The sequence below is a fragment of the Panthera tigris genome, chromosome A2 (assembly GCF_018350195.1).
Source record: "Panthera tigris isolate Pti1 chromosome A2, P.tigris_Pti1_mat1.1, whole genome shotgun sequence".
In the NCBI taxonomy this organism is placed as follows: Eukaryota; Metazoa; Chordata; class Mammalia; order Carnivora; family Felidae; genus Panthera; species Panthera tigris.
The window spans coordinates 77,077,784-77,101,881 of NC_056661.1; the positions used below are offsets into that span (position 1 = coordinate 77,077,784).

Genomic DNA, 24,098 nt, shown 5'->3' on the forward strand with positions numbered 1-24,098 from the left:
GTGCTAGTGACAAGGCAGTGAAGAAGACACACGTGCTCCAGTCCTGGTGGAGCTCATATTTGAGAGGGAGAAAGTCCACAAACAGGCAAAGGACAAAACAATAATTTCATTGTTTTATAACAAGCACTTCAAAGAAAAGAAAGAAGGAGCTGCAGGAAAACAGTGGAACAGAGTCAGCGTGCTCCTTTAGAAAGGGAAGGAGACGCTGGGGTGGTGCATTTAAGCTGAGAAAAAAATCACGTCTTTGTAAGAGGACAGCAGGGGAGGCGATGTTCTTAGGTGATGCTGATGTTCTCTGTAGAGAGCAGGCTTGGGTTGAGAGGAAGAGGTAAAAGAGACTTTGGAAAAGTCTGACATTATGGCACCGGTGCTGAGCTCAGAGCTGGCGTCCCAGGGTGCTCAGGGAATTAGGTGCATGTGGTGGTTCGCTGGGTGCCTGATAGATCAGGGACATACAGAACAAAATGCAGATTTACTAATTCTGTCACTCCGCATGTGCTATGGAGCATTACAACATGTCAGGCACTGTTCTGGGCAGTTGGGCTACATCAGCCCATGAAACAAAGATTTCCACTTGGTGGAGCTTATGTTCTAGCTGGGAGAAATGGAAAATAATTGACAAAAGTCATACCCAAGTAAATGATGTCCAAGGTAGGTAGAGAAGGATGAGCTGGGAGTGAGAAGTATGGAGGTCGAGGAGCACATGCCTCTGTGTGTGTGTGTGTGTGTGTGTGTGTGTGTGTGTGTGTGTGTGTGTGATTTAAAATAGAGTGATCACCATAGGCTTCATTCAGAGGTCAGATTCAAGGATGATTGGGGAAGAGGGGCCCACACAGACTGAACAGGCAGTATGAAGGCCCAAATGTAGGAACATGAGCCTCTGGGTAATGATGGGTGTCTGGGCACCGGGGTCTCTGGAGGTGACTGAGCTAAGCAGGGAGGTGAGGCTGGATGGTTTCTGAGGGGAGAGTGGAGCTGCCGTTCCTAAGGCAGATTGTTCTGGTGTTCAGCTGCAGGTGCCACTGCAGACGCCAGACCTGGTGTCTCATAGCGTTTATGAGCTGAAGCTCAGGAAGTGTGGGTGGGACACTGTGCGGGGTACTGGGGTCATGCAGAAGCCTTGTCTGCCTCTCTCCCTGGGCCTCTAGGTTTCCCTAAGCCCTCCAGGGTGGCACCGGCCCAGCTCACAGCTACCCACAAGGCTTTGTGGGTCCACGTTGCCTGTACGCACTTCTGGTCCCATCTTGTGCAGACCCCAGCCCCGATTCCTCAGGGCAGGGGACCTGAGGGAGATGTCAGGAGGGAAGTAGCTGGTGGCCTGCACTAACAAACAATGCTGATGAGTTAAGGGGCTGACTGAACCTGACCTTGGACTGATGAGAACCAGGCTATGCAGAACCAGACAGGTTTTGGCTTACATTTTGTCAAATGTACATTTGGCTTCGCCCCTTACTAGTTAAGGCACCTTGTGAAACTTATTCTAGGAGCTTCAGAGAATCCTGGGAAGCTTCCAGATTTTGAAGATCTTCACCCTTGGATTTTTTTTTTTTTTTGAGATACAATTCACATACTGTAAAAAGTGTACAATTCAGTGGCTTTTCGTATATTCCCAAAGCTGTTCAATCATCACCACTATCTAATTCCAGAACGTTTTTCTCACCCAGAAAGAGACCCATACCCATTCACACTTACTCAGCATTCACCCCTGGCCTCAGCCCCAGCAACCAGAAGCATACATTCTGTCTCTATGGATTTGCCTATCCCAGACATCTTGTATAAATGGAATCATACAATATGTGACCTTTCGTGACTGGCTTTCTTCACTTAACATAATGTTCTCAAAGGTCATCCGTGTTCTAGCACTGATCAGTACTTTATTCTTTTTACAGCTGAATAGTGGTCCCCCTTGGACTTAATTAGCACCAGGCCTCAGGGAATTTCTGTAGCACCTACTTCTCTGTAAGGATTTGCCATTGATGAGCAGTCAACAACCTCATCCCCCAAGCTTGAGGCCATGATACAGATGCTTTTGCATTTAGGGGCTCCTGACTGACTCAGTTGGCTAATCACCCAGCTCTTGATTTTAGCCCAGGTCATGATCTCATGGTTTGTGAGATCGAGCCCCACATCGGGCTCTGCACGGATAGCATGGAGCCTGTGTGGGATTCTCTCTCTCCCTCCCTCTCCCAGTTTCTCTCTCTCTCTCTCAAAATAAATAAATAAACTTTAAAAATTGCTTTTGCATTTATTGCCTCCTAGGTCCTGGGTATGTGTCCTTCTTGGGCTACCTGAGCTGTAAAACAGATAATAATTATTATCTCACAGGATGTTGTGAAGACTATTGAAACAGGTATAAGAGCATTTATCCTCTCCCTTTGTATCATATATGCTATGAGAAAATTGTGCATATTCCTGCATTAAATACCTTACTCCCCATCCACGCAGGAAGACCATTACTAGTCCTGGCTCCTGGATATGGTCTGGGCATGGGGCTCCCTGGGGTGGTAAGAGTCATGATTAAGCTGGATCCCAGGTTCTGGGGGTGTTTCCGACTATAGCATTGGATACAGGGGCTACTTGCTTTAGCCTCAGGGAGACAGTAAGCAGTATGGGTCTGAGAGAAGCTTGGCTCAGAGCTGAGCCAAGTGCTGAGCTATAGCTGGAGCCTCAGTACAGACAGTGCCTCATGTCGCCATGGTTCTCTGGCCTGGCCAGCCACCGCTTCTTGCCACTCCTCTCCATCACCGAGGGGCCCTTTGGAATAGGAGGAATGCGTTGCAAGTAGCTTTGGGCAACCTGTAGGCTCTACAGTGACGGGTGTTGTGCTTCTTGGGCACTGGGACTCCAGGCAGGGCAGTGGGTTTGCCGAAAGTTAGAGCCTTGAACAGACCAGCACTCTCTCATGACGTTTAGAGACACCCAAGCAGGATCCAGACATTTTTTTAAAAAGGGGATAAATGTTTTGAGGAGAGAAAGGAAGAGTGGTGACAGGATACTGGTTCAATTTTGGTGTACCCCCATTCCGTGATGCACCTTTCTTATCATCCCAGGTCTGTGTCTCGCTCATTTGAGAACTTACACCAACAGTTCTAAATCATCCTGAGCAGCAGAACCACGCGGGGACATGTAAAAGTACACGGATCCCGAGGCCCCTGTCTCAGCCATATCTGATTCAATTGCTCTAGGGGCATCCAGGCAATCAGTATTCCTAATAAGCTCTCCAGGTGGTGCCAATATGCACAAAGTCGAGCGCTTAGCTGGAGTCTCCTCTCACTCACCTGGGAGGAAATTTCCTGTAGGCTGCTCTGTGACAGCCAGCAAGATGCAGTCTGTGGTGCATTTGGGGGACAGCCAACTCTTAAAGTAGAGAGATCTCTGCCCCCACGGGCATTCATCCTGAGGCTTCATTCTTGCTCTCTTGTCTTTCCTCCTGCCCACTTGGCTTTGTGGCTGCGGGCAGGCAGCCACTCCTGGAGCAAGCAGGGCCTGCACCCCCGCAGTAACCTGTGTTCTAGTACTTGTGTAGGAGGGAGGTCGGAAGGCAGCAGACACCACAGAGAGGCACTCTGCTGAGCGGCGTAGTTAGAGGAAGTGGGCTTAGGCTCCAGGACCATCTCTAACCAGCTTGGATGTTTGATGGGCAAGTTATCTGACCTTTGTGAGTTCCATAATTCCAGTCTGAACAACCCCCCTAATACGGTTGTTGTCAGGTTCCAATAAAATAATGTAGGCATGAAAGGGCATTGTTGATTGTGAAGCTCAAATAGGACATTCATTCTATTACTGTGGAGTGGCCTTCAGGCCCCCTTTTCCTCTCCAGCACACAACCGTCTCACCAGTAGATGGGAACTCATCTCCTGCCCTGGGGATGGGGCTTAAGACCAGGACATCAGGAGCAAACTTGTTGGTGAGTCAACTCTTATGAACACAGTGCTGCCAAACTGGATGGTGAACACAGAGGGAAGTTTTTATTCCCAAGAAAGGGGGTGGGGGGGGGGGGGAAGAAAGAAAACCAAGTGAGCCCTATGTGACTGAATTCATCTAAGGCCTGGGCTCCTATTTGGGTTTCCTTTATTTTCTTTAGTTTTTTTTTTAATGTTTATTTTGAGACAGACAGAGAGAGAGAGCATGAGCAGGGGAAGAGCAGAGACAGAGGGAGGGAGACAGAGAATCCAAAGCAGGCTCCAGGCTCTGAGCTGTTAGCACAGAGCCCCACATGGGGCTTGAACTCACAAACTGTGAGATCATGACCTGAGCCAAAGTCGGATACTTAACCAACTGAACCACCCAGGCATCCCATATTTGGGTTTTCAAGGTGGGAGAGCAAGAGGCCACGAGAAGGTGAGGCTGAGAGAGGCACAGGTCAGGGCATTGGGACCCATAGGGATCAGGGACTGGGGAGAGCCTTCCCAGGGTGGGGTGCCAAGGGGCCACAATGTAGGTGGGTGCAGAGGAGATGCCAGGCAGCACTACAGCCTCCTCTGCAACCCTGTGTAACAACCCAGCTGCCTATGTGCCCCTAAGGGAGCTCAGAGAGGGCCCCTGAAAGTTCCCTGTGGGTCTGGGGTGCCTCACTGGACTATGACAGGACGATCCCCAGTGCTCTCCCTGCCCCATCCTGGCTGAGGCAGGCACATTCCCCACACTGGCAGGAGACAGAAGCAATGTATTGTTGCACTCAAAGGTAGAGGCAGCGGGGTGTGCGGCACACCCTCTGGCAGGCCCACTTTCCATGAGAGCCGCCGTTGATGGGGAGGCAGGAAGATGAGAGAGTTGAGCAGGAGGAAGTGGGTGGGGAGAGCAGGACTCTAGAGGTTTTATATTTTGCTCTTGCTGGGCAAGGCTCCGAGAAAAGAGAAGATGGAGAGAAAAGTGCACCACAGGCTGCCACGTGCCACGCTGTGCCTCAGCTCAAGCTCGCCGGGAAGAAAGCCATGTGCTCCATCAAGCACAGTGCTGAGGTCCCAGGGGGGGCTCTGACCTAATGTGGAAGCATGCTTCTGTTGGAGGGGACAGGGGCTCTGGGGATGTACCTGTACTGAACCCTGCTTAGGTGGATGCTTTGCTTCTGTTTATGAAATATTTTCTCTTACAACTCTTTTGATTCTTCCAACAACCCTGGAAGGCAAGCTGGGCCAGCTGTATCGACCCCATCTTATAGAGGAGCAAACTGGGGTCCCCAAAGGTGAAGTGCATTATTGGAGAGCCTGACTTGTAAGCAGTGGAACTGGTGGGGGGTGTGGAACACATGTGTGATGACTTTTACTTTCCTGTTTGCTCATGTTCCTCCCCAGTCCCTGGCCTCCCATGGGCCTCCAATGCCCTGACCTATGCCCCCACTGGTTTCACCTTCTCTGGCGTTACCCAGTCTGCCGTGTCACCAGACCCTCCATCCGGCTTTGCTTCATCCAGGGCCCCTGGGCAGGTGCGTGATGGGAGCACTCTTGTGTCTTGGCTCCTCTGGTGAGAGACTGGAGTTTTGGCCCACGTGGGAACCTCTGCTTTTGCTCTGAGTGTTATGTGCATTTAATCATGTTTGACAGAATTTACTTTAGCTCAAATTCAGGCTGTGAGCCTTCCTCCTCTCATGGTTGCTTTCGCTTTTACTCACACTCAGTACAAGTGATTTGTCCTACTTACACCTCAAAATGCAGGTTCCCTCCCCTCCCCCCGCTCCCCCAGTCAGAGAAGATGCCATCCTCTGAAAAAGTCTCCCTCTTCCCCTTGGAACAGACATTTGCTCATGGGACAGACGGTTGCCTTGGGATAAGAAGCCAGAGTTCTCTTAGCTTTTTGGCTCTTTTTCTTCTTTAAGCTGCACATTTGTTTTACTCTTCCTTTCCCTGTCTCAGTTTTTCCAAGGTTCCCTCCTGGGTTGACCTGAGACTTTCCCTGCATAAGTTGCCTGAAATTTTCCTGCTGCTTCTCAATGCTTCCCCATTTAATTATTCCAAGCAGGAATTATAACAACCTTTTGTTCTGGTTAAACAAGAAAACCAGGAGCGAATACTCATAATGTGTGGCTCCCTTCTGGGCAGGGAGGTGGGCAGGGTCGATCGTGGGATCCTGGAGTGTCCCGAGGCACGTCTGGGTTTGCAGAGTGCTCTGATGTCCCTGATTATCACAGTAGTGATGTGAGGCTGGCAGAGCAGGGATTGTCAATCCCATTTTACAGAGGACAAAATAGAGGATCACAGAGGGTGGTCCATCAAGGGTCCCCTGACTTTAAGTTTTGGCCTTAAACTCCGAATTTTGCATGAGAAAGCCCTTTGTTTGAGAGTAAAAAAACCTCAATATATAGAGCTCAAGTTGATACCAGGTGCTGTCTCTTTTTGTTCTGGCTTCCACAACAAAATATCACAGCTTGGGTGGTTTAAGTAAGAGAAATCTATTTCTCATGGTTCTAGAGACTGGGAAGTCCAAGATCAAGATTTGCCAGCTGATTTGGTTCCTGGCAAAGCTGTCTTCCTGTCTTGCAGACAGCTGCCTTCTCTCTGTGTCCTGTCCTGGTGTCTCACATGAGATCGCACTCTTTCTCTCTCTCTCTCTTTTCCTCTTTTAAGGCCACAGTTCTATTGGAATTAGGGCCTGCCATGACCTCATTTAACCTTAATTACCCCCTAAAGATTCCATTTTCAGATACACACGTGGTTTAGAGCTTCAACATATGAATTTGGGGAGCACACGATTCAGCCCATAGCAGATGTGTCTAGAAGAGATCAGCCTGACTTCTAATAGCCGTCACATCTTAGCGAATTCACTTTGGTCCAAAGTCCTTGGGTCCTCAGGTTCTCAGAACTGGGAGTTTCTCAAGGTTCCCAAGCTCAGCCCTGCTTGTCTGTGCTCTAGACATTGCTTGCTGGCACACCTTTCCCAAGCTTCAAAGTCACACATTTATTAAGATAAACTAATTGCATTACAGTCAAATATTGTAGTCCTAAGAGGTAGCAGCTTTATCTCCAGTCTCTTCCATTGAGTGTTAGTTTATATTTACTCTCAGAGAGCCAACTTATTTCTGTTTCTTATGGGACAACCCACTGTCATTTCCATGCATCACCTGTATGGAAAAGACAGGTTTGTTCACTCTTTGTTAAACTTGATTTCCCCTCTCTTGGCTCCAGTTGTCTTACTGTATTTGAGAATCTCATTGATACCCATGGATGCTTCATTTCTTGCATCAGAGAAGAAAAATGCCATATCTCACTTTCTGCATTATAGGTTTTAAAAAATATTTTATTTTTATATAATCTCTACACCCTATGTGAGGCTTCAACTAACAACCCCGAGATCAAGAGTAAAAATCTCCATTGACTGAGCCAGCCAGGCACCCCAGAGGGTTCTTGCTCATTATTGCCATTAAATAGCTGGCTCAGCAAATTGTTATTTTCATTTTAATTTAGTATCACTTTTTTGGGGAACTAAGAGAAAAGTGCACCCCAGGGTAACCTAATCCTGGAGACAGAAGGAGCCTAACACAGTGGTGCTTTTCTTATCTTAAGAAACATATTCCCCAGACTCTGCCTTGAATTCTCACTTTCCTTCCATTCTACTATTGCCTGTAAACCCACTGATTTCAGATTCCACTTTGAAAAATGTGAAACTAGTTGGATCAGTTTATTTGCTCATTAATTCAGCAAACATTTGTTGAACCCTCTGTATATGCCAGATACTGTGCTCTGTATGTTTGGGACATGCTGAGGCAAGGAAAGTCTATGTCCTCTGAAAATGTAGAAGCCAGACAGGGGAAAGAGCTGCCACAATGGTGTGTGAACAGTACTGTGCTAAGTGTTATACGTCGTACCAGAGGATCACTGCATCTCCCAACAACTATACTTCCAGAGGGATAATCCTCTCCCCACTGGCTTCAGCTCTCCCTGAGCTCTGATGTCTCTGTTTCTTCCCTTTGTCTTTTCAGCCCCAGGGTGGTAATGGCTTCCCACCATTGCTAGTCTATGGGCAATCCAATTTCCTTTCTTGATTCACTTAACCCTTCCCATACCTTTGAAGTTGGTTCTTTCATTCAGGAGCCTTCATTTGAACCATCCCAGGTGAGTTCTATTTCTGCCAGCATCATCATTACTGATACAGGCACCAGAACATGAGAGTGTTTGGCACATGCAGGGAACTGAATGTAGCCCAGGAGGACCTAAGAATAGGGTGTGAGGTAGAAAGAAGGGAGAGGAATGGTAGGGATGGGGCCAAGAGAATCCAATTCATGAATGCTTAGGATATAGGGATTTTATTCTGAAAGCTCGGATTAGCCAATGAAAGATTTTAAGAATGAGAGACTTGATTAGATTTCTGTTTTATAAAGAAAGTTTACTGACTGCAGTGTGTAACCTGGATTGTCAAGGTAGTATGGGAGGGGTTAAGGCAAGGAGGTTAGTGAGAAGTTCATGGAGACACAAGATGAATAGAGCTGCATCAGCTAATGGTACACCTTAGGTGGTAAAGAATCCTGATGCCAGACTCCAGTAGGAAATGAATAGGGTTCATATGATCTGGGATAGAAGGATTCCACAGACACTCGGGAATAAGTACAACTGATTGAATGTTGTGATTAAAAGGATGCATGTGGCTAAGGAAGAGAGAGAAGTCTAGAGTGACTTGGTTTTTAGATTTGAGAGACTAGGAGGGCACCTGCGTATTTCAGTTGGTTAAGCATCCAACTTCAGCTCAGGTCATGATCTCACAGTTCATGAGTTCGAGCCCTGCATCGGGCTCTGTGCTGACAGCTCAGAGCCTGGAGCCTGTTTTGGATTCTGTGTCTCCCTCTCTCTCTCTGCCCCTTCCCTGCTCTCTCTCTCTTTCAAAAATAAACATTAAAAAAATTTAAAAAAAAAAGAAAACTTTAGATTTGAGAGACCAGGTACATGATGCATCATTCATGAAGATGGGGATATAAGAGGAGGATCACTTTTTCCATCCTAACCATTGGGGAGGGATGGTTAGCTCAGTTTTGACAAACTGAGTTTGCAAGTATTTATGGAAACATCCGAGAGACAGGCAGCTATGTGCCTCCTCCTGAATTTAGGAAAAATATCCAGCTGGAGATAGATATTTGGGAAGCATCAGCTTATCAGTAGCAGTTAAAAGAGTAGGTAACCTGAAAATAGAAGAAGGAAGAGCTGGGGGAAGGTAAGCAGCCCACACCGGTGAGGCATTAGAAATAGTAGTAGAAGGTCAAGGGGTAAAAGAGTGAAGAGATTGAGCATGGGGTCTGGGGTAGAGAAAAGAGGGTTTTGACAGGATAGAGAGAGTGGGTGAGATTCAGGACTAGAGGTGCCAGTTTGCTTGAATGGTGTGGCAGTATTGTGATGCTCTGGAAGAACAGGATGAGGTCAGGGGGTGGGTATTTGAGTCTAAGATTTCAGAGGTGGAGCAATTCTAGGGAGCAATTAAACTTAAGGCGATGTCTTGAGAGGTAAAGGTACTATGAAACTAAGGTGGTTTATGGGTGGTCTTTTGCACAGAGATGAAAGTCCTCTGGAAGAAAGTGATGCCACACATGCCTGAGTTTGAGGCGAATGTGTAGTGAGGTCAGAGGTGAGAATGACAGTGAGGGACTGAGGGAAGTATTCATGACCCGGAAGTGCAAACGGGAGAATTCTGCACATACGCAGAGCTTGAAAATACACAGCAGCCTCTGTTCCAGATGACTGCAGACAAGTAGTAGTCTCTGGGAGAGCAGAGTTTCCCTTCATGCAAGGAAGGTAGAGGATACAGAAGACAGGGAACCTCTTTGATTAGATTGAGAATAATAAAGGTGGTTTTTGTTTTGTTTTGTTTTTGTTTTGTTTTACCATCAACTGAGGCATGATAGGTAACTGTAAGAAGGAGAATGGTGGGAAATAGGACTTGAGGAGCAGAATGGGGAAGGGGATAGACAATCAGAGGGGTCTGCAGTGTTGGTAATGTCCAGAGAGGGTAGTGGAAGGAAACCTGGGTTCACATTGGTGCCTTGGCCCGATGGTTATCCACCCATGGCAGCCTACTTTTTGTCCTTCCATGAACAAAAGTGAAGTCACCTGGGATGTGGGACACTCTGGGACTTGTGTTTCCTCCCAAAGGAGTGGTTTCCTACTCCAGTCTAAAGAAGCAACTCTCAGGGTCCTTGGGTGGCTCAGTTGGTTGAGCGTCCAACTCTTGATTTCCCCTCGGGTCATGGTCTCATGGTTTGTGGGATCCAGCCCTGCGTCTGACAGCGCAGAACCTGCTTGGGATTCTCTTTCTCCCTCTCTCTCTTCCCCTCCCCTGCTTGCTGGCATGTTCTCTCTCTCTCTCTCAAAATAAGTAAATAAAATTAAATAAAGAAGAAACTCACCTTCTAACAGGAATACCCACCAAGAGGTAGTAAGTGATAATGAGAAATTTTGATACCATGAACATTTAAAGCATTAAGCCCTTCTCAACTGTTTGCCTTTGCTGCGCTCTGTAACTGATGTCACATACAAATGTACTCCTGTGAGTACTCCTGTGATGGTTTTCTGAAGTGTTTATCAATTATAATTTTAAAAAATATATTAAAAACATGTTTTTTTCTAAGAAGATACATACAGTAGTCTCATAACAAGGAGGAAGAATTCTGTCAGTGTGAACATAGGGTCTATTTGCTCCAAGTTGGTACATCAGCAAAGAATGTTCTTCCTTGTTAAAGGATTAGGAAAGACTTAAAGTAGCTACCAAAATTGTCAAGTCAGGAGCATTTTTGTGCGATATACAAAAGGTTCATTAGCCTACTTGTGATGATTTTGACATGTCTTCTGTCTTTGTCATCTGGACCGACTCCTCTATCAGGAGGTGAAGAGAAGCCAAAGATCCTTTGGGGAAAATCCCAATTCTCTCACAACAGAGAAGAGGTTACTCTCCAGATTAAAAGCGCTGAGGGTTCTTGAGCTAATAATGAAGCCTGAGGCCACTTCTAGTTTGTGAATTCTGACCCCTGGGGGTTGGTTTCTGCAAATGCACCTGCACGCTGGGGCAGGACACACAGGACTCTACTTTGACTTGCCCTGCCTTTAAAAAGAATGGTTGCTGAACTGGAGCAAGAATGTGCAGCCATTTGTTACCAAACTGAAGAGAAAGGAGGTATTAAAAGGCACCTGAATGCAAAAGTGAACTCATTAAAAAGTTTAAAAAATCCAAAGGGAATTTATTGGCATTCTGATTACCCAGCAAAGAATGCATTATTTACAAAATCATGAAAATGTCATTGTCAATTTTCTTCATAAAAACAAAATGACTGGCAAATAACAGTACTTTGTTAAAGATTTATTAAGCATTGAATGTCTGCCATGTATATTCAAATAAATTGTTACTGAGCTCATGTAATATGGGGAAGAAGAACAGCACTATTAGCTCTGGAGATTGTACCGGTAATAGATGAAATTAGTAAACATAGAAATCTTAACTTATAATTTTTTTTTAACAAGGCAAGCTAAGTGGGAATGAAAAACAGATTCAGAATATGGGGCTAAGCTGCAAAAAATTCAGTGTGTTTCTCATTTCTCTTAAAACCTGATAATGGAATATACATATGGTCTCAGAAGCTACATCTTTACACTCAATCTTAGCCAAAAAGCCAAGAAGTGATAGAAGCTAAATCTTTGGCTTCATGAAAGAATGGGAGTTGAATTCCTGCTAATGCCATGTCCCCCACATAAAATTACAAGTCTTTATTTGAAATTAATAAAATTAGCTTGAAATTGTCTTTGGCAATCAATGCAAATGCAGATCACATGGGAGATGCCCAAGGGCATCTTCTAAGTATCTTCAGAGTACTTTCCCCATTATTTGTGTATATTCAGCCAATGGTTGACAGAACGATCCCAGCTGTAGTATACAACTCTTCCTAAATAGGGGCATTTGATGAATAGGGTCTCACTTGTGCAAATAGAATAGTGGGGGTGGGGGTGGGGCTTTCTAGTGTGAATACAACTGGGGTAAGTAGAAACCTCCTAGTATGACTGCTAGGGAATTTTCTATTTTGTGGTTTGGCCCCAGTAATTAAATGGTGCTCAACTTAGTAGACCTTGATTAAAACTGAAGCAAGGTTTGTTCCTGGTGCACTCAACAACATTCTTTGCATTTTTTTCCACTGAGTACCTATTATGTGCCAGGCATAGATTTTAGGGATACATGGCCCTAACCCAAATGGATCTAATAGTCTAAAGAGAGAATCAATATATGACAAAAAAAAATCTTTTTTGAGAGAGAGTGTGTGCATGTGCATGTGTGAGCCAGGGAGAGCAGAGGGAGAAAAGAAGGGAGAAAGAATCTTAAGCAGGCTCCACACCTAGAGCAGAGCCCAATGCAGGGCTAGATCCCATGACCATGAGATCATGACCTGAGCTGAAATCAAGAATCAAACATTAGGAAGGAAACATACAAGGGGGAGAGAAAATGGGAAACATTCAAACTAACATCTAAAGATGAAAAGGAGCTTCAGTTTAGTGAATTGTAGTGGGTCCAAGAATCTGAGAAATGCCAGTGAGGCCAGAGCTTTCTAAGCTAGAGAGAAAAAGTCATATGAGTCTAGAGACAAAATTGGTGTCTTCCTCCCAATGATTTTCATCCCTTCCCCTGCCTTCCATCACCCAAAGCAAAGGTCATGGTCATTCATCTATTTGTTCATTCAATATATAGTTACTATTCCAGGTGATCAGAATGTGGCAGGTAACAAAACAGACAAAATTCCTACTCACATGACTTTTACATTCTAGTAAGAATGTAAAGTGAAAGTTCACTAAGTGGTTGGAAAGAGGTAGAGGTAGGATGGGAATTGGGAAAAGAAGGGAAAGTATTGATACAGGGTGGTCAGAAAAGGCTCTATGATTACGTGACTACCTCTCAGCCTTTCAAAGTAGGAAACAAAGATAACCCAATGACCAATAAGGTGTTGGTTGATGGACTTAAGATGAGCGTTTCCCTAGGGTGTTTTATTCAATACTTGACACAAAGGGCATTGAGCTACCCATTTGCTGTCTAGATGAGATTGGAATACAGACTGGGGGTGAATATGTGTGAGAATTAGAGGAAAGCTCCTGGAGAAGACAGACTTTGGGCTGAGCCTTAGGGGATGAGCGAGGTCTGGCTGAAAGGGGAAAGGATGACATTCCAGACTGAGGGAGCTATGTGAATGAAAGCCCAGAGGCATAGCAGTACTTAGTATGTTTAGTGCAAGAAAGGTAGGGCAGATGGTGTGGTTTTTTATTACTGTGGGAAGAGGGCATAGGGCACCATTCTCTGTATATCCAGAAAAACGCAAAGCCCTTTAGGTATTTCGAAAGGAAATTTAATGCAGAGAACTGGTTTCATAGATGATAGTAGAGTTAGGACGTTCTAGCAGAGGTGATGAGGCAGCTCAGAGTTTAGCACCAGCAGGAACTGCTCCCTCTCCTAGGGCTGGTGGGACAAAGAGTGCTGTTACCAGAGCCTGGGACCTGGGACCATCTTGTGGGAACTGGAATCACAATATGTCCATGAAAGAAGAATATGTCCCATGGCACCTGGGGACACAGTCAGTGTTAGATATGGTGATCTGAAGCAGAGAAAGGAGAAATACTCTGACTTCTTCCCAACTCCTGCCTTCCACATCCTGCCAGGGCTCCCTCTGATCAACTCCACTCAAGTTGCTTGGGAAATGTAGTTTCTTGTGATGTAGAGGGAAGGGAGAAGGGCAGAGAGTGGATCTAAGAGCAGACAGACAAATTACCAACAAAGGGGGCGTGGGGGGGGAGGGCAAAAGAGGGAAGCAAGGCAATTCTGATTATAGGAGATGAGGCTGAAAAGAAAGGTATGTTAGAAATAAACCATGGCAGCCTTTGGTGTGCTAAGGACTTGTGCTTTGTTTTTGGCTACAGAGAGCCATAGCATGGCTTTTTAAAAAAGAAGTTAATTTCTATGAGTTTTAAAAATTATAAAAGTAATGCACACATTATAAAAATACTTTAACAGCACAGAAACATGTAATATAGGAATAAAAAGAAAAGATTCTCTATTTCTTTCCTGGGGCATCTGGGTGGCTCTGTTGGCTGGGCAACAGAGCTGGGTGGTTCTGTTGGCTTGATTTTGGCTCAGGTCATGACATCACAGTTGATGGGATCAAGCCCAAGTCCAGCTCTGTGCTGAAAGCATGGAGCCTGCTTGGGATTCTCTCTCCCTCTCTCTGCCCACCCCCCCACTCTCTCTCACTTTCTCAAAATAAATAAATAAACATTAGAAAAGAGAAAAGAGTCTCTATTCCTTCCTGATTGCCTCCCTTCCCATTCCATACTCCAGACATTACCAGTTTGGGGTATGGCACACACTCTTCAAGAGTATACAAACATCACCACCACCACCACTTTTACACACACACTACTACTTATAGATATATGCATAATATAACTAATTTATTATTTATATGTGTACAGTATGCCCCATTATGTATTTTAATATGTATGTATATTATGTACATGTGAACACATAAATGGGGCATATGATGTATATTTATATTGATATTAAAACACATAAATGGATTCATATTAAACAGTCTTTTCTGTCATTTTTTTTTACCACTAAAAATACATCTTGGACATTTTTCATGATAGTACATGTAATATACACATCTACCCGTGGTTTTATTAATGGCTGTATAGTATTCTAGTGTACAGGATTTATTTAACCAGTACCTTATTAATAGCTGTTTAGATTTTTCCAGTATTTTGTTCTTATGAACATTACTGCAATAACATATTTATACATACTCTTGGATTTTTGTCCAAGTATCTAGAAATAGAATTTCTGAGTAAAAAGGAATGTACATTTCTAATTGAAAATATATAATCAAATTGCCTTTAAAACCACTGCACAATCTACGCTCCAACTAGCAGTAAATTAAATTGTTTTTCCCATATCCTCAACAGCACTGATTTTTATAAGTGAAGTAGCTAATCTGATAGTTGTAAATTGATATTTAATTGTTTGAAATGTACATTTATTTAATTATAAATAAATTGAATATTTCCCTATATTTATTAACCATTTGTAGATTCTTTGTCTAGTTTTCTGTTGGAAGTGTAGCTCTTTTCTTACTGATTTTGAAGAACTCTTTGTATTTTCTGGAAATTAGTCCTTACACTTTCATTTGTGTTGTAGATATTTCTATTTGCTATTTGGCTTTTGACCCTCATAATATTTTTGCCCTAAACATTTGCTTTCAACTTCCCCCCTAAACGTTTGCTTTTAATTACAGTTAGCAATCCTGCAGAATCTTTTTTTTTATCCTAGAAAGACATCCCTTAATGTTATAAAAATACCCATATTTTTTCTACTGTTACTTTCAATTTTTAGATTTAAATCTTTGACCTACCTTGAATTTATTTTGATATAAGATGTGAGTTAGAGATTTTATTTTATTTTTCCAAATAACTGCCTTCTTGTGCCAAAAACACTTATTAATAATTGAGTAATATATATTTTCTTTGCTAACTTGAAATGCCACATTTATCATACACTAAATCCCCATATGTATTTGGGTCAGTTTCAGGAACAATTTATATCTGCCTCTTTCTGCATGAATCCCTTATTATTGTGGCTTTATTTTTTAAATATATTTTTTTAATGTTTATTTTTGAGAGAGAGTGCATCAGCAGGGGAGGGGCAGAGAGGGAGAGGAACAGAGGCTCCGAAGTGGGCTCTGTGAGAGAGCCTGATGGGGGGCTGGAACCCATGATCCGCATGATCATGACCTGAGCTGAAGTCGGACACTTAACTGACTGGGCCATGCAGGTGCCCTTAAAGTGGCTTTATTTTTAATTTTCATATCTGGTAATGCTAGTCATCCCTCATTACTTTTATTTTTCAGCTTATTACACATATATTATTGCACACATTCTCATGGAAGGTTTTTGAGTAGAAGACAACTGTTGATGATGATGATGATGATGATGATGATGATGTGTTTATGGCATGCTTATTAAGTGCTGGATCTTATCCTAAATGCTTTATTACTGATTAATTTCTGCTATATTATAAATGCTTTTATTACCATTCCCATTATGGATATGAGAAACTGAGAAAGTAAGGTGCTTATTCTCTTATGTTCTCAACATTTCTTAGTTTACATTTTCAAGAGAAGGACTCATCAACTTTCCATACCAGGCTCCGTCAAGGGTCACCAGCCAAGCTATGGACTGGCTCATATTCAGCTATAGTCCGGTGAGGTCACAGTCTCTTAGAACAAAGCAGAGCTCCCTAGGTTGGACTGTGGTGAGGCAGGCACCATGGCTGCTAGGTTTGGTACATCCTCCAAATGATATCATGTGTACAGTGCTTTCTCTGTTTCCTTTGATGTTTGATCCTGGACCATAAACCCATGTCTTCTTTGGTATTCTGAATATGAGCAAATGAACTTAAACAAAACTTCTCGGGGGCAGAATCAACCCGCCGTAAAAGACACATGGATTCATATGGGATCAGCGATTTTTGCCATACCAGGGCACCTAAAAAATATTTAAGAGGTTCACTAGATTTGCTTGGCTCACCAGCAAGCTTATCTGGTTGGCCTAATCAAAGACTAAACTTTCCGGTTTAATAGTGGGTATGATACTAGGGTTAAGTAGTTGAAGCATTAGAGGAAGAAGAGAAAAATATAATGGATATGACATATGCTGAAAATAGATGGCATTCACACCCAGAGGACTGAGTTCTTAAAATGATCTTTTCTCCCCTCCCCCACTTAACCATCTCCTAAAAGGAAATGTTTTTCTGTAACTCTCATTGTTTGTTTTAAGAGAACACTCCATTAATTCTGTGGTGTAGAAAGGGAGTTGGAGTTTTGCATTTGTCTCTGAATGTCTCAAATATTTATGCATAACGTCAGTGAATTTTAAGGTGTTAGTGTTACTTGTATTTTTATGAAAGCTGTCTGCAGGGAAATTCAACTGTTGGGGGAATCTAGAAACACCTGGGTCTTTTAAAATCATAAAGAATTAAATAGTTTTCCATCAGGTTCTCTGGCTTACTTTTGAAAGCTTCCTTTGCTTTTCCAGCTTATCATTGTTCTTTCTGTTATAGGATGTAAATCTCCCACTGAAAAGAGATCTAAATGCTAGAGCATTAGAAGACTTGAGTGTTGTTTTTAACAGGAAATCACACTGGATGAAATGATATAGAACTGTGAGCAGAAGACCTCATATTTGTTTGTTTATGTATTGATGTATTTATTTATTTTTATAAAGATTTTATTTTTAAGTCATCTCTACATGATGGGGCTGGAACTCATGACCCTGAGATCAAGAGTCCACGCTTCACCAACTGAGTCAGCCAGGTGCCCCTAGAAGACCTCATATTTAGATGATTGTTTATTATTTGCATTTTATTCATATTCTTAGGAGTCCTTGAGAATTAAAGACAGAAGGAAAGCTTTGGAAATCACCAGCTAAATACCAATGCAGATGGATGACACTTGTCCTGCTCTGTCTTGTGTCAAAGTTATTTGTGCCCTTTTTCACCTCATTAGACTCTAAGGTCCTTGAGAGTTGTGTCTAAGTTATATTCTTAACCCCCATGGTGCTTCATATAGTATTTAATAATCATTGTGCCAAAACAAACTTTCATTTGACAAAATTTTCAATAGATAAAAATTTCCCTATCTTGGAAAAATTAGGATCTTATCAACAAAAAACTCTGAAATAAGCACATAGTAAGCACAACATAATCTGGGAAAAAGGCTATCTTAGTGTGACAATCTCTTGTTGCATTAAAATAATATATATTAAAGTAATACATAATTATTTCATTATTGAACTTTCTTTAAAAAAATTTTTTTTAACATTTATTTATTTTTGAAAGACAGAGAAAGAGCACAAGCAGGGGAGGGGCAGAGAGAGAGAGGGAGATACAGAATCTGAAGCAGGCTCCAGGGTCCCAGCTGTCAGCACAGAGCCCTACATGGAACTGGAACTCGCAAACTGTGAGGTCATGACCTGAGCTGAAGTCGGATGCTCAACCAACTGAGCCACCCAGGCACCCCTCATTATTGAACTTTCAAGATGAAAGATAGCCCAGCCAGAACTCTCTAGGGCAGCTTTGAAGACAATCTAATAGTAATATGTTGGGGTTTTGTTGTTGTTGTTGGTGGTGGTGGTGGTGTTGTTTTGAGAGGAAGAGCATGAGCACATGAGCAGGGCAGAGGGAGAGAGAGAATTCTAAGCAGACTCCACGCTCAACACAGAACCTGACACTAGACTCGATCTCACGACCATGAGATTATGACCTGAGCTGAAATCAAGAGTTGGATGATCAACCGACTGTGCCACCGAGGCACAACCCCCACCTTTGTCCCAGCCTGGTCTAAATATGTTGGGTAGAAGAGAGAAAAACTGGCAGAGCTCCAAATTAAAAGCCTCATTACTTCTTACCTGTCCCACTTTGCTTCCTCCTTTCCGCCTTCTTGGAGAGCTCTTTGTAATTGTCTTTGTAGCTCTTTTTCTCACAGTCTTCAGCCGCTGTGTTTCAGATTTTCATAAGGTTGTGGTGTGTTTAAAAATCTGCTGCTACTGAAGTACATAAGGCATCAGGCAAAGAGTATTTAAGAACTTTAAATCAAGGTGTTTAAAAGCACCCTCGGAAAAAACAAAAGGACATTTGGTTTGGCAAAACTGTAAAAGAGTAATCAATATCTTACCACTGTTTTTTAAATGATGCTATTGTTATTGGGTTATACTTTTCCTTTTATATTTAAGCTCATTTATCACACACTATCCTATGAAATTGATAGGATCAGATTATCTCATTTTAGAAATAACAACAGGGAGAAATGAAAGCAGAGAGAAAGTAACTCATTTATACAGCACCACTCTTGTCCTAAACTAAGATGTGAGACTTCCATTCAGCCTTTGCAGTAAGGAACCAAGCCTGATATGGGACCAGTAAAGCAGAGGCATAGTATATTAGCACCAGGGTTTTGGTTCTAGAATAGAAAGAAACACCCAGAAAAATAGGAAACACAGTAATTATTATATTAACCTTTTTTCCTCAAGGGATATTAATCTTGGCCTACAATCTAACATGGGGTTGGTCTTAGAAAAGACTGTTGATTCCTAGAGTTGATGTTGCAACTGGAAAGGTTTATTGAAGTGCCTGATGGATGCTCCTTTACGTGAGGGCTTAAAAACAACAGATTTTCATCAAGTGTTATTACACAGAGGTTGTACCTAAAAGCAAGGTAGGTAAGTTGCCTTAATAAATTCTTGTTGACTCTTCTGATCTTCTGATAGGAGGACCAAGGTTTCCTGGTATTGTCTCTGGTTTACTTTTCTTTTTTTTTTCTGACTTTTTTTTAATATAAACATTTTATTGAGATATAATTCACATACCATACAATTCACCCATTAAAGTGTACAATTTAGTATATTCACAGAGTTGTGTAACCATTATCACAAGCAATCTTAGGACATTTTCATCACCTCAGAAAGAAACCCCATGACCATTAACAGTTAACCTCCCCCCTAGTTCCCTCCCCCCTGCCCCCCCCCCCCCACTACTAGCCTCCAGCCCAACCCCCAGGGTTTCTAACCATTAATCTTCTTTCTGTCTCTTTAGATTTACCAAATCTGGATATTTAATATAAATGGTCTTTTGTAACTGGCTTCTTTGACATAAACTTAGCATAGTGTTTTCAATGTTCATCCATGTTGTAGCATATATCAGTACTTCGTTGTTTTTTGTTGCTGAATAATATTCCATTGTACATTTTAATTCATTCATTCATCAATTGGTGAGTCGTGGGTTGTTGCTAATTTTTGCTTATTATGAATAATGCTACTATGAACATTTGGCATTAGTTTTTATATGGATATAGGTTTTCATTTCTCTTGGTATATACCTGAGTGGAATTGCTGGGTCAAATGGTAACTTGATGTTCAGTCTTTGGAGGAACCGCCAGACTTTTCCAAAGCAGCTGAGCCATTTTCCATTCCCACCAGCAGTGTATGAGGGTTACAATTTCTCCACATCCTCACCAGCCTCATTATTCTCTTTTTGATTATTGCCATCCTACTGGGTGGGAAGTGGTCTTTCATTGTGGGTTTGATTTACATTTCCTGATGGCTAATGTTATTAAGCATCTTTTTGTGTGCTTATTGACTGTTTAAAATTTTCCCTGGAGAAATGTCTATTCAGATCCTTTGTCCATTCACAGACTGGATTCTCAATGCTAGTCCGTTGATCTATATGTCTGTCCTTAGGCCAGTAACACATGGTCTTCATTAACTGTACATTTGTGGTAAGTTTAGAAATCAGGAAATCCTCCAACCATGTTCTTCCTTTTTGAAATTGTTTCAGTTATTCTGGGTCCTTTGCATGTCCATATTAGGATCAGCCTGTCAATTTCTACAACAAAGCCAGCTGGGATTTTGATGAAGATTGTGTTGATTCTGTGATCAGTTTGGGGAGTATCACCATCTTAACAATACTGTCTTCTGATCCATGTATATGGATGCGTCTATGTTTATCTAGATCTCCTTTAATTTCTTTCAACAATGTTTTGTAGTTTTCAGAGTATAAGTTTGTCCTTCTTAGTTAAATTTATTCCTAAGTATTTTATTCTTTTGTGTGTTATTGTAAATGGAATTTTTTCTTTATTTCATTTTCAGACTGTTCCTTGCAAGTGTATAGAAATACAACTGGATTTTGTACATTTGATTCACTTTTTTTTTTAATTTTTTTTTTTTAACGTTTATTTATTTTTGAGACAGAGAGAGACAAAGCATGAATGGGAGAGGGTCAGAGAGAGGGAGACACAGAATCTGAAACAGGCTCCAGGCTCTGAGCTGTCAGCACAGACCCCGACGCGGGGCTCCAACTCACGGACCGCGAGATCGTGACCTGAGCCAAAGTCGGCCGCCCAACCGCCTGAGCCACCCAGGCGCCCCTGATTCACTTTTGATCTAAAGTAACACTTATACTGGCAACAGAAAACAGCTATAAAAAATACTGTTTGTTCTAAATAGATTGTCCTAATGAAATAACACATTATAGCCCAAGAAGTGTCTCTGTTTCATCCTGAGGACTGAAATATCTCATCAAAAAGCAGTTGCATTGGGGTGCCTGGGTGGCTCAGTCGGTTAAGCGTCCGACTTCAGCTCAGGTCACGATCTCGCGGTCCGCGAGTTCGAGCCCCGCGTCGGGCTCTGGGCTGACGGCTCAGAGCCTGGAGCCTGCTTTGGGTTCTGTGTCTCCCTCTCTCTCTGCCCCTCCCCCGTTCATGCTCTGTCTCTGTCTCAAAAATAAATAAACGTTAAAAAAAAATTAAAAAAAAAAAGCAGTTGCATAATGCAAAGGCATTTAAGCATATCCTATCTATCCCATAGATGGCTTTTGGTGCTTAAGTATACCTCCCGGAACAGGTATTGTCTATACCAATAGCATTGTCTATTTCTATATGTACTTAATTTTCTCTGGCAACAGCTAATAATTAACTAAGTACCAGCACCCTAATTCTCTTCCTTCTAGTTTTGACTCAGATGTCAGTTTCTTAGGAGGTCTTTCCTGACCCATCTATGTGTGGTTGTCCTCCTGCAAATACTGTTAACACATCACCTAGTTTATTTTCTTAATTACACTTATTACAGTCTGTAATTATCTCATTTGTTTATTGTCTGCCCTCACTATGCAGTGTAAGTCCATGAGAAAAGGGATTTTCCCTGTATTTCCTCATGAAAGAATTTTTTTAATTATTTATTTTAGAGAGAGAGAGGGAGGGAGAAAGAGAGAGAGAGAGAGCAAGGGAGGGGCAGAGAGAGAGGGAGACCCAGAATCTGAAGCAGGCTCCAGGCTCTGAGCTGCCAGCACAGAGCCTGATGCAGGGCTCAAACCCATGAACCGTGAGATCATGACCTGAGCTGAAGTCGGACCCTTAATCAACTGAGCCACCCAGGTGCCCCATCACTAAAGAATTTCTAATGACTAACACACACTAATTTTTGGTGCACATGGGAATAAACATATTTCTAACTACAAAAGCATAGCACAGATAACCACTAAACATGCAAAGCAATAAACAAGTGGCACTGACATTGCACTTGTGTATGCTTTTGATGTACACCCAGAAGAACTGTAGAGATTTGAATAAGATGGGTCAGAAGACTCATTAGCTAAGTGCCTCAAGTCCTCACATGAGCCTCAAAGCTGGGTTCAAAGTTGGCCTTTCTACAAAAAATGATCAGTTAGTACCTACCATGGACCTTCAGAGTTGCCCTTCAATAGTTGGGCTCTTGGATGTTAGATCTGCAAGTGTCCATGGCATATTTTATGGCTGTCTCAGGAAAGTTCGTGGGAGGATTTTCTTTTAACCTGAGTACATTTAGATTCTAGTAATTCTAGTTGTCCCAATATAATTCATGTGATTATTTAGTCCAATTAGTTAGGCATCCTGAAATCTTTAATTCTATTCTGCAGTTTCTATATCCAGATTTGCGTAACTTCAAAATATTCTCAAGTCAATTGATGTACTTGGTGAAGACAAAGTATTATAAGCATTCAGAATATGCCCTACATATTTGATAAATATAAGATAAATATAACATTTTTAGAGAGTTCCAGGAAACTTGAGGAAAAGGAAATGCTGTGTTAGTTACCAATCAACAGTGTATTTCACTTGTTATTTGCAGAAATAGAGGGTTGAATTTAAATGGCAGGCCCACTAACAAAATGATAAGCCTTTATTGAGTTTTGCAGGTGAGCTGATGGTAGTTCTTGTTCACACAAAGCCCATGTCAGTTTGGATTTCTAGCTCCTTTTTCCTTCTAAGAAGAGCAAAGGCCAGGAAGGATAAGAATCATTCATCAGTGATCAACATTTGAAGAACTTGAGCTCTTGTGGTATAAAACATTTAGAAGGCCAGGCGATTCAAGAAAGTTTCTCACATCTAATATTTTATTCAGATTAATTAGGGAACATGATATTGCCCTAAATGTGAGCCAGAAGAAAATACAGGTGGGAGACTTAATTACCCTTTCTCTGAAGGAATAGTGTGTTATTAATTCTGAATTCCAAAGATTTCACAAGGTGTCTGGCACATAAATGATAGTCATATTGAAAGAGAAAGTACATTATCTTGAAAGTAGATTGGGTACTTCTGGCCGTGACCTCACGGCATCTTAAGTGCTGAGGATGACTTCAAGTGGAAATGGGGGCGCTGTTTTGGAGGCCTTGCCAGGGAGTCCAGAGTAGGTGCTGTTCTAGCTAATATTTTTTCCTCTTGCCTATACAAGACTGGTCAATGTTATAATTGCACTGCCTGTCCTGATCTATTAAATAGAATCATGCAGTCTCTTCCATATCTTAGAATGATATCCCTTTCCTGGTGTGATTTGTTTGATTTTCATCTGCTCTATTGATGTTGGACATGGGGGAGGATGTTGAAACCCAGATATTGAACTGATGCCTTAAAATGTTAAGAGTTCCCAAGGAAGAAATAAAGTAGACCTCCCAAGATAAGCATCCCTAAATTAGAGACAAAAGTCAAAGAGGCAGGCTGATTTCTTTCTGATAACAGCCCTGGTTGTTATGGAGATGGGAGGGGGAGGAAACAGGAGGATGGTGAAATGTTGCAGTGGAAGAAAGGGTTACTTATATAAGCTGGTGGCTTATAATATATCCCTTTAAGCTAGGCAGGAATCATGCTCAACCTAGCTCCCATGGCTCTTTGGGAATCGAGGTATTGTAATTTCCTAAAATTCTTCAAGCCTGATTGTTCTTTTTTTGGTAACCTTACCCCAAAACTCTAAAAGGTCACAGCTATTGATAAAGGCCCTGGAACTGATACATCACCCATTCTGATACACACTATGGGACTTTCTCCATTTCCCTTTGATAAGCTAATGCTTGCAAATGCTTTTAAAATATGCCAAAAGCCACCTGGGCATATTTTTCTAATAGAACCAGGTAGTAAAGAGAGACTTGATACTAAATAACTGTAAGCAAAATAAGCCCAACCATTGCTCATAGAGCTGAAGAGCCCTCACCTTGACCTTTTAATGAATAGCAGGGGGCAGCCGGCAGGAAAGAATCCCCAGGCAGCAGCACCTGCTTCTTGAGAAGGTGCATGTGCA

At 42.4% G+C, this 24,098-nt stretch overlaps 1 long non-coding RNA gene across 2 annotated transcripts; it reads right to left on the reverse strand.

Moving 5' to 3' along the window:
* Window positions 1–76: 76 nt before the first annotated feature.
* Window positions 77–24,098, reverse strand: LOC122233113. Of its 2 annotated transcripts, none has more exons than XR_006210574.1 (3): window positions 24,012–24,098; window positions 18,405–18,542; window positions 77–436 (listed from the first exon to the last, which is right to left on the reverse strand). It is a non-coding gene; the product is annotated as an uncharacterized LOC122233113 (long non-coding RNA). The 2 variants fall into 2 exon arrangements; XR_006210573.1 differs by lacking the exon at window positions 77–436 and adding an exon at window positions 13,307–13,508.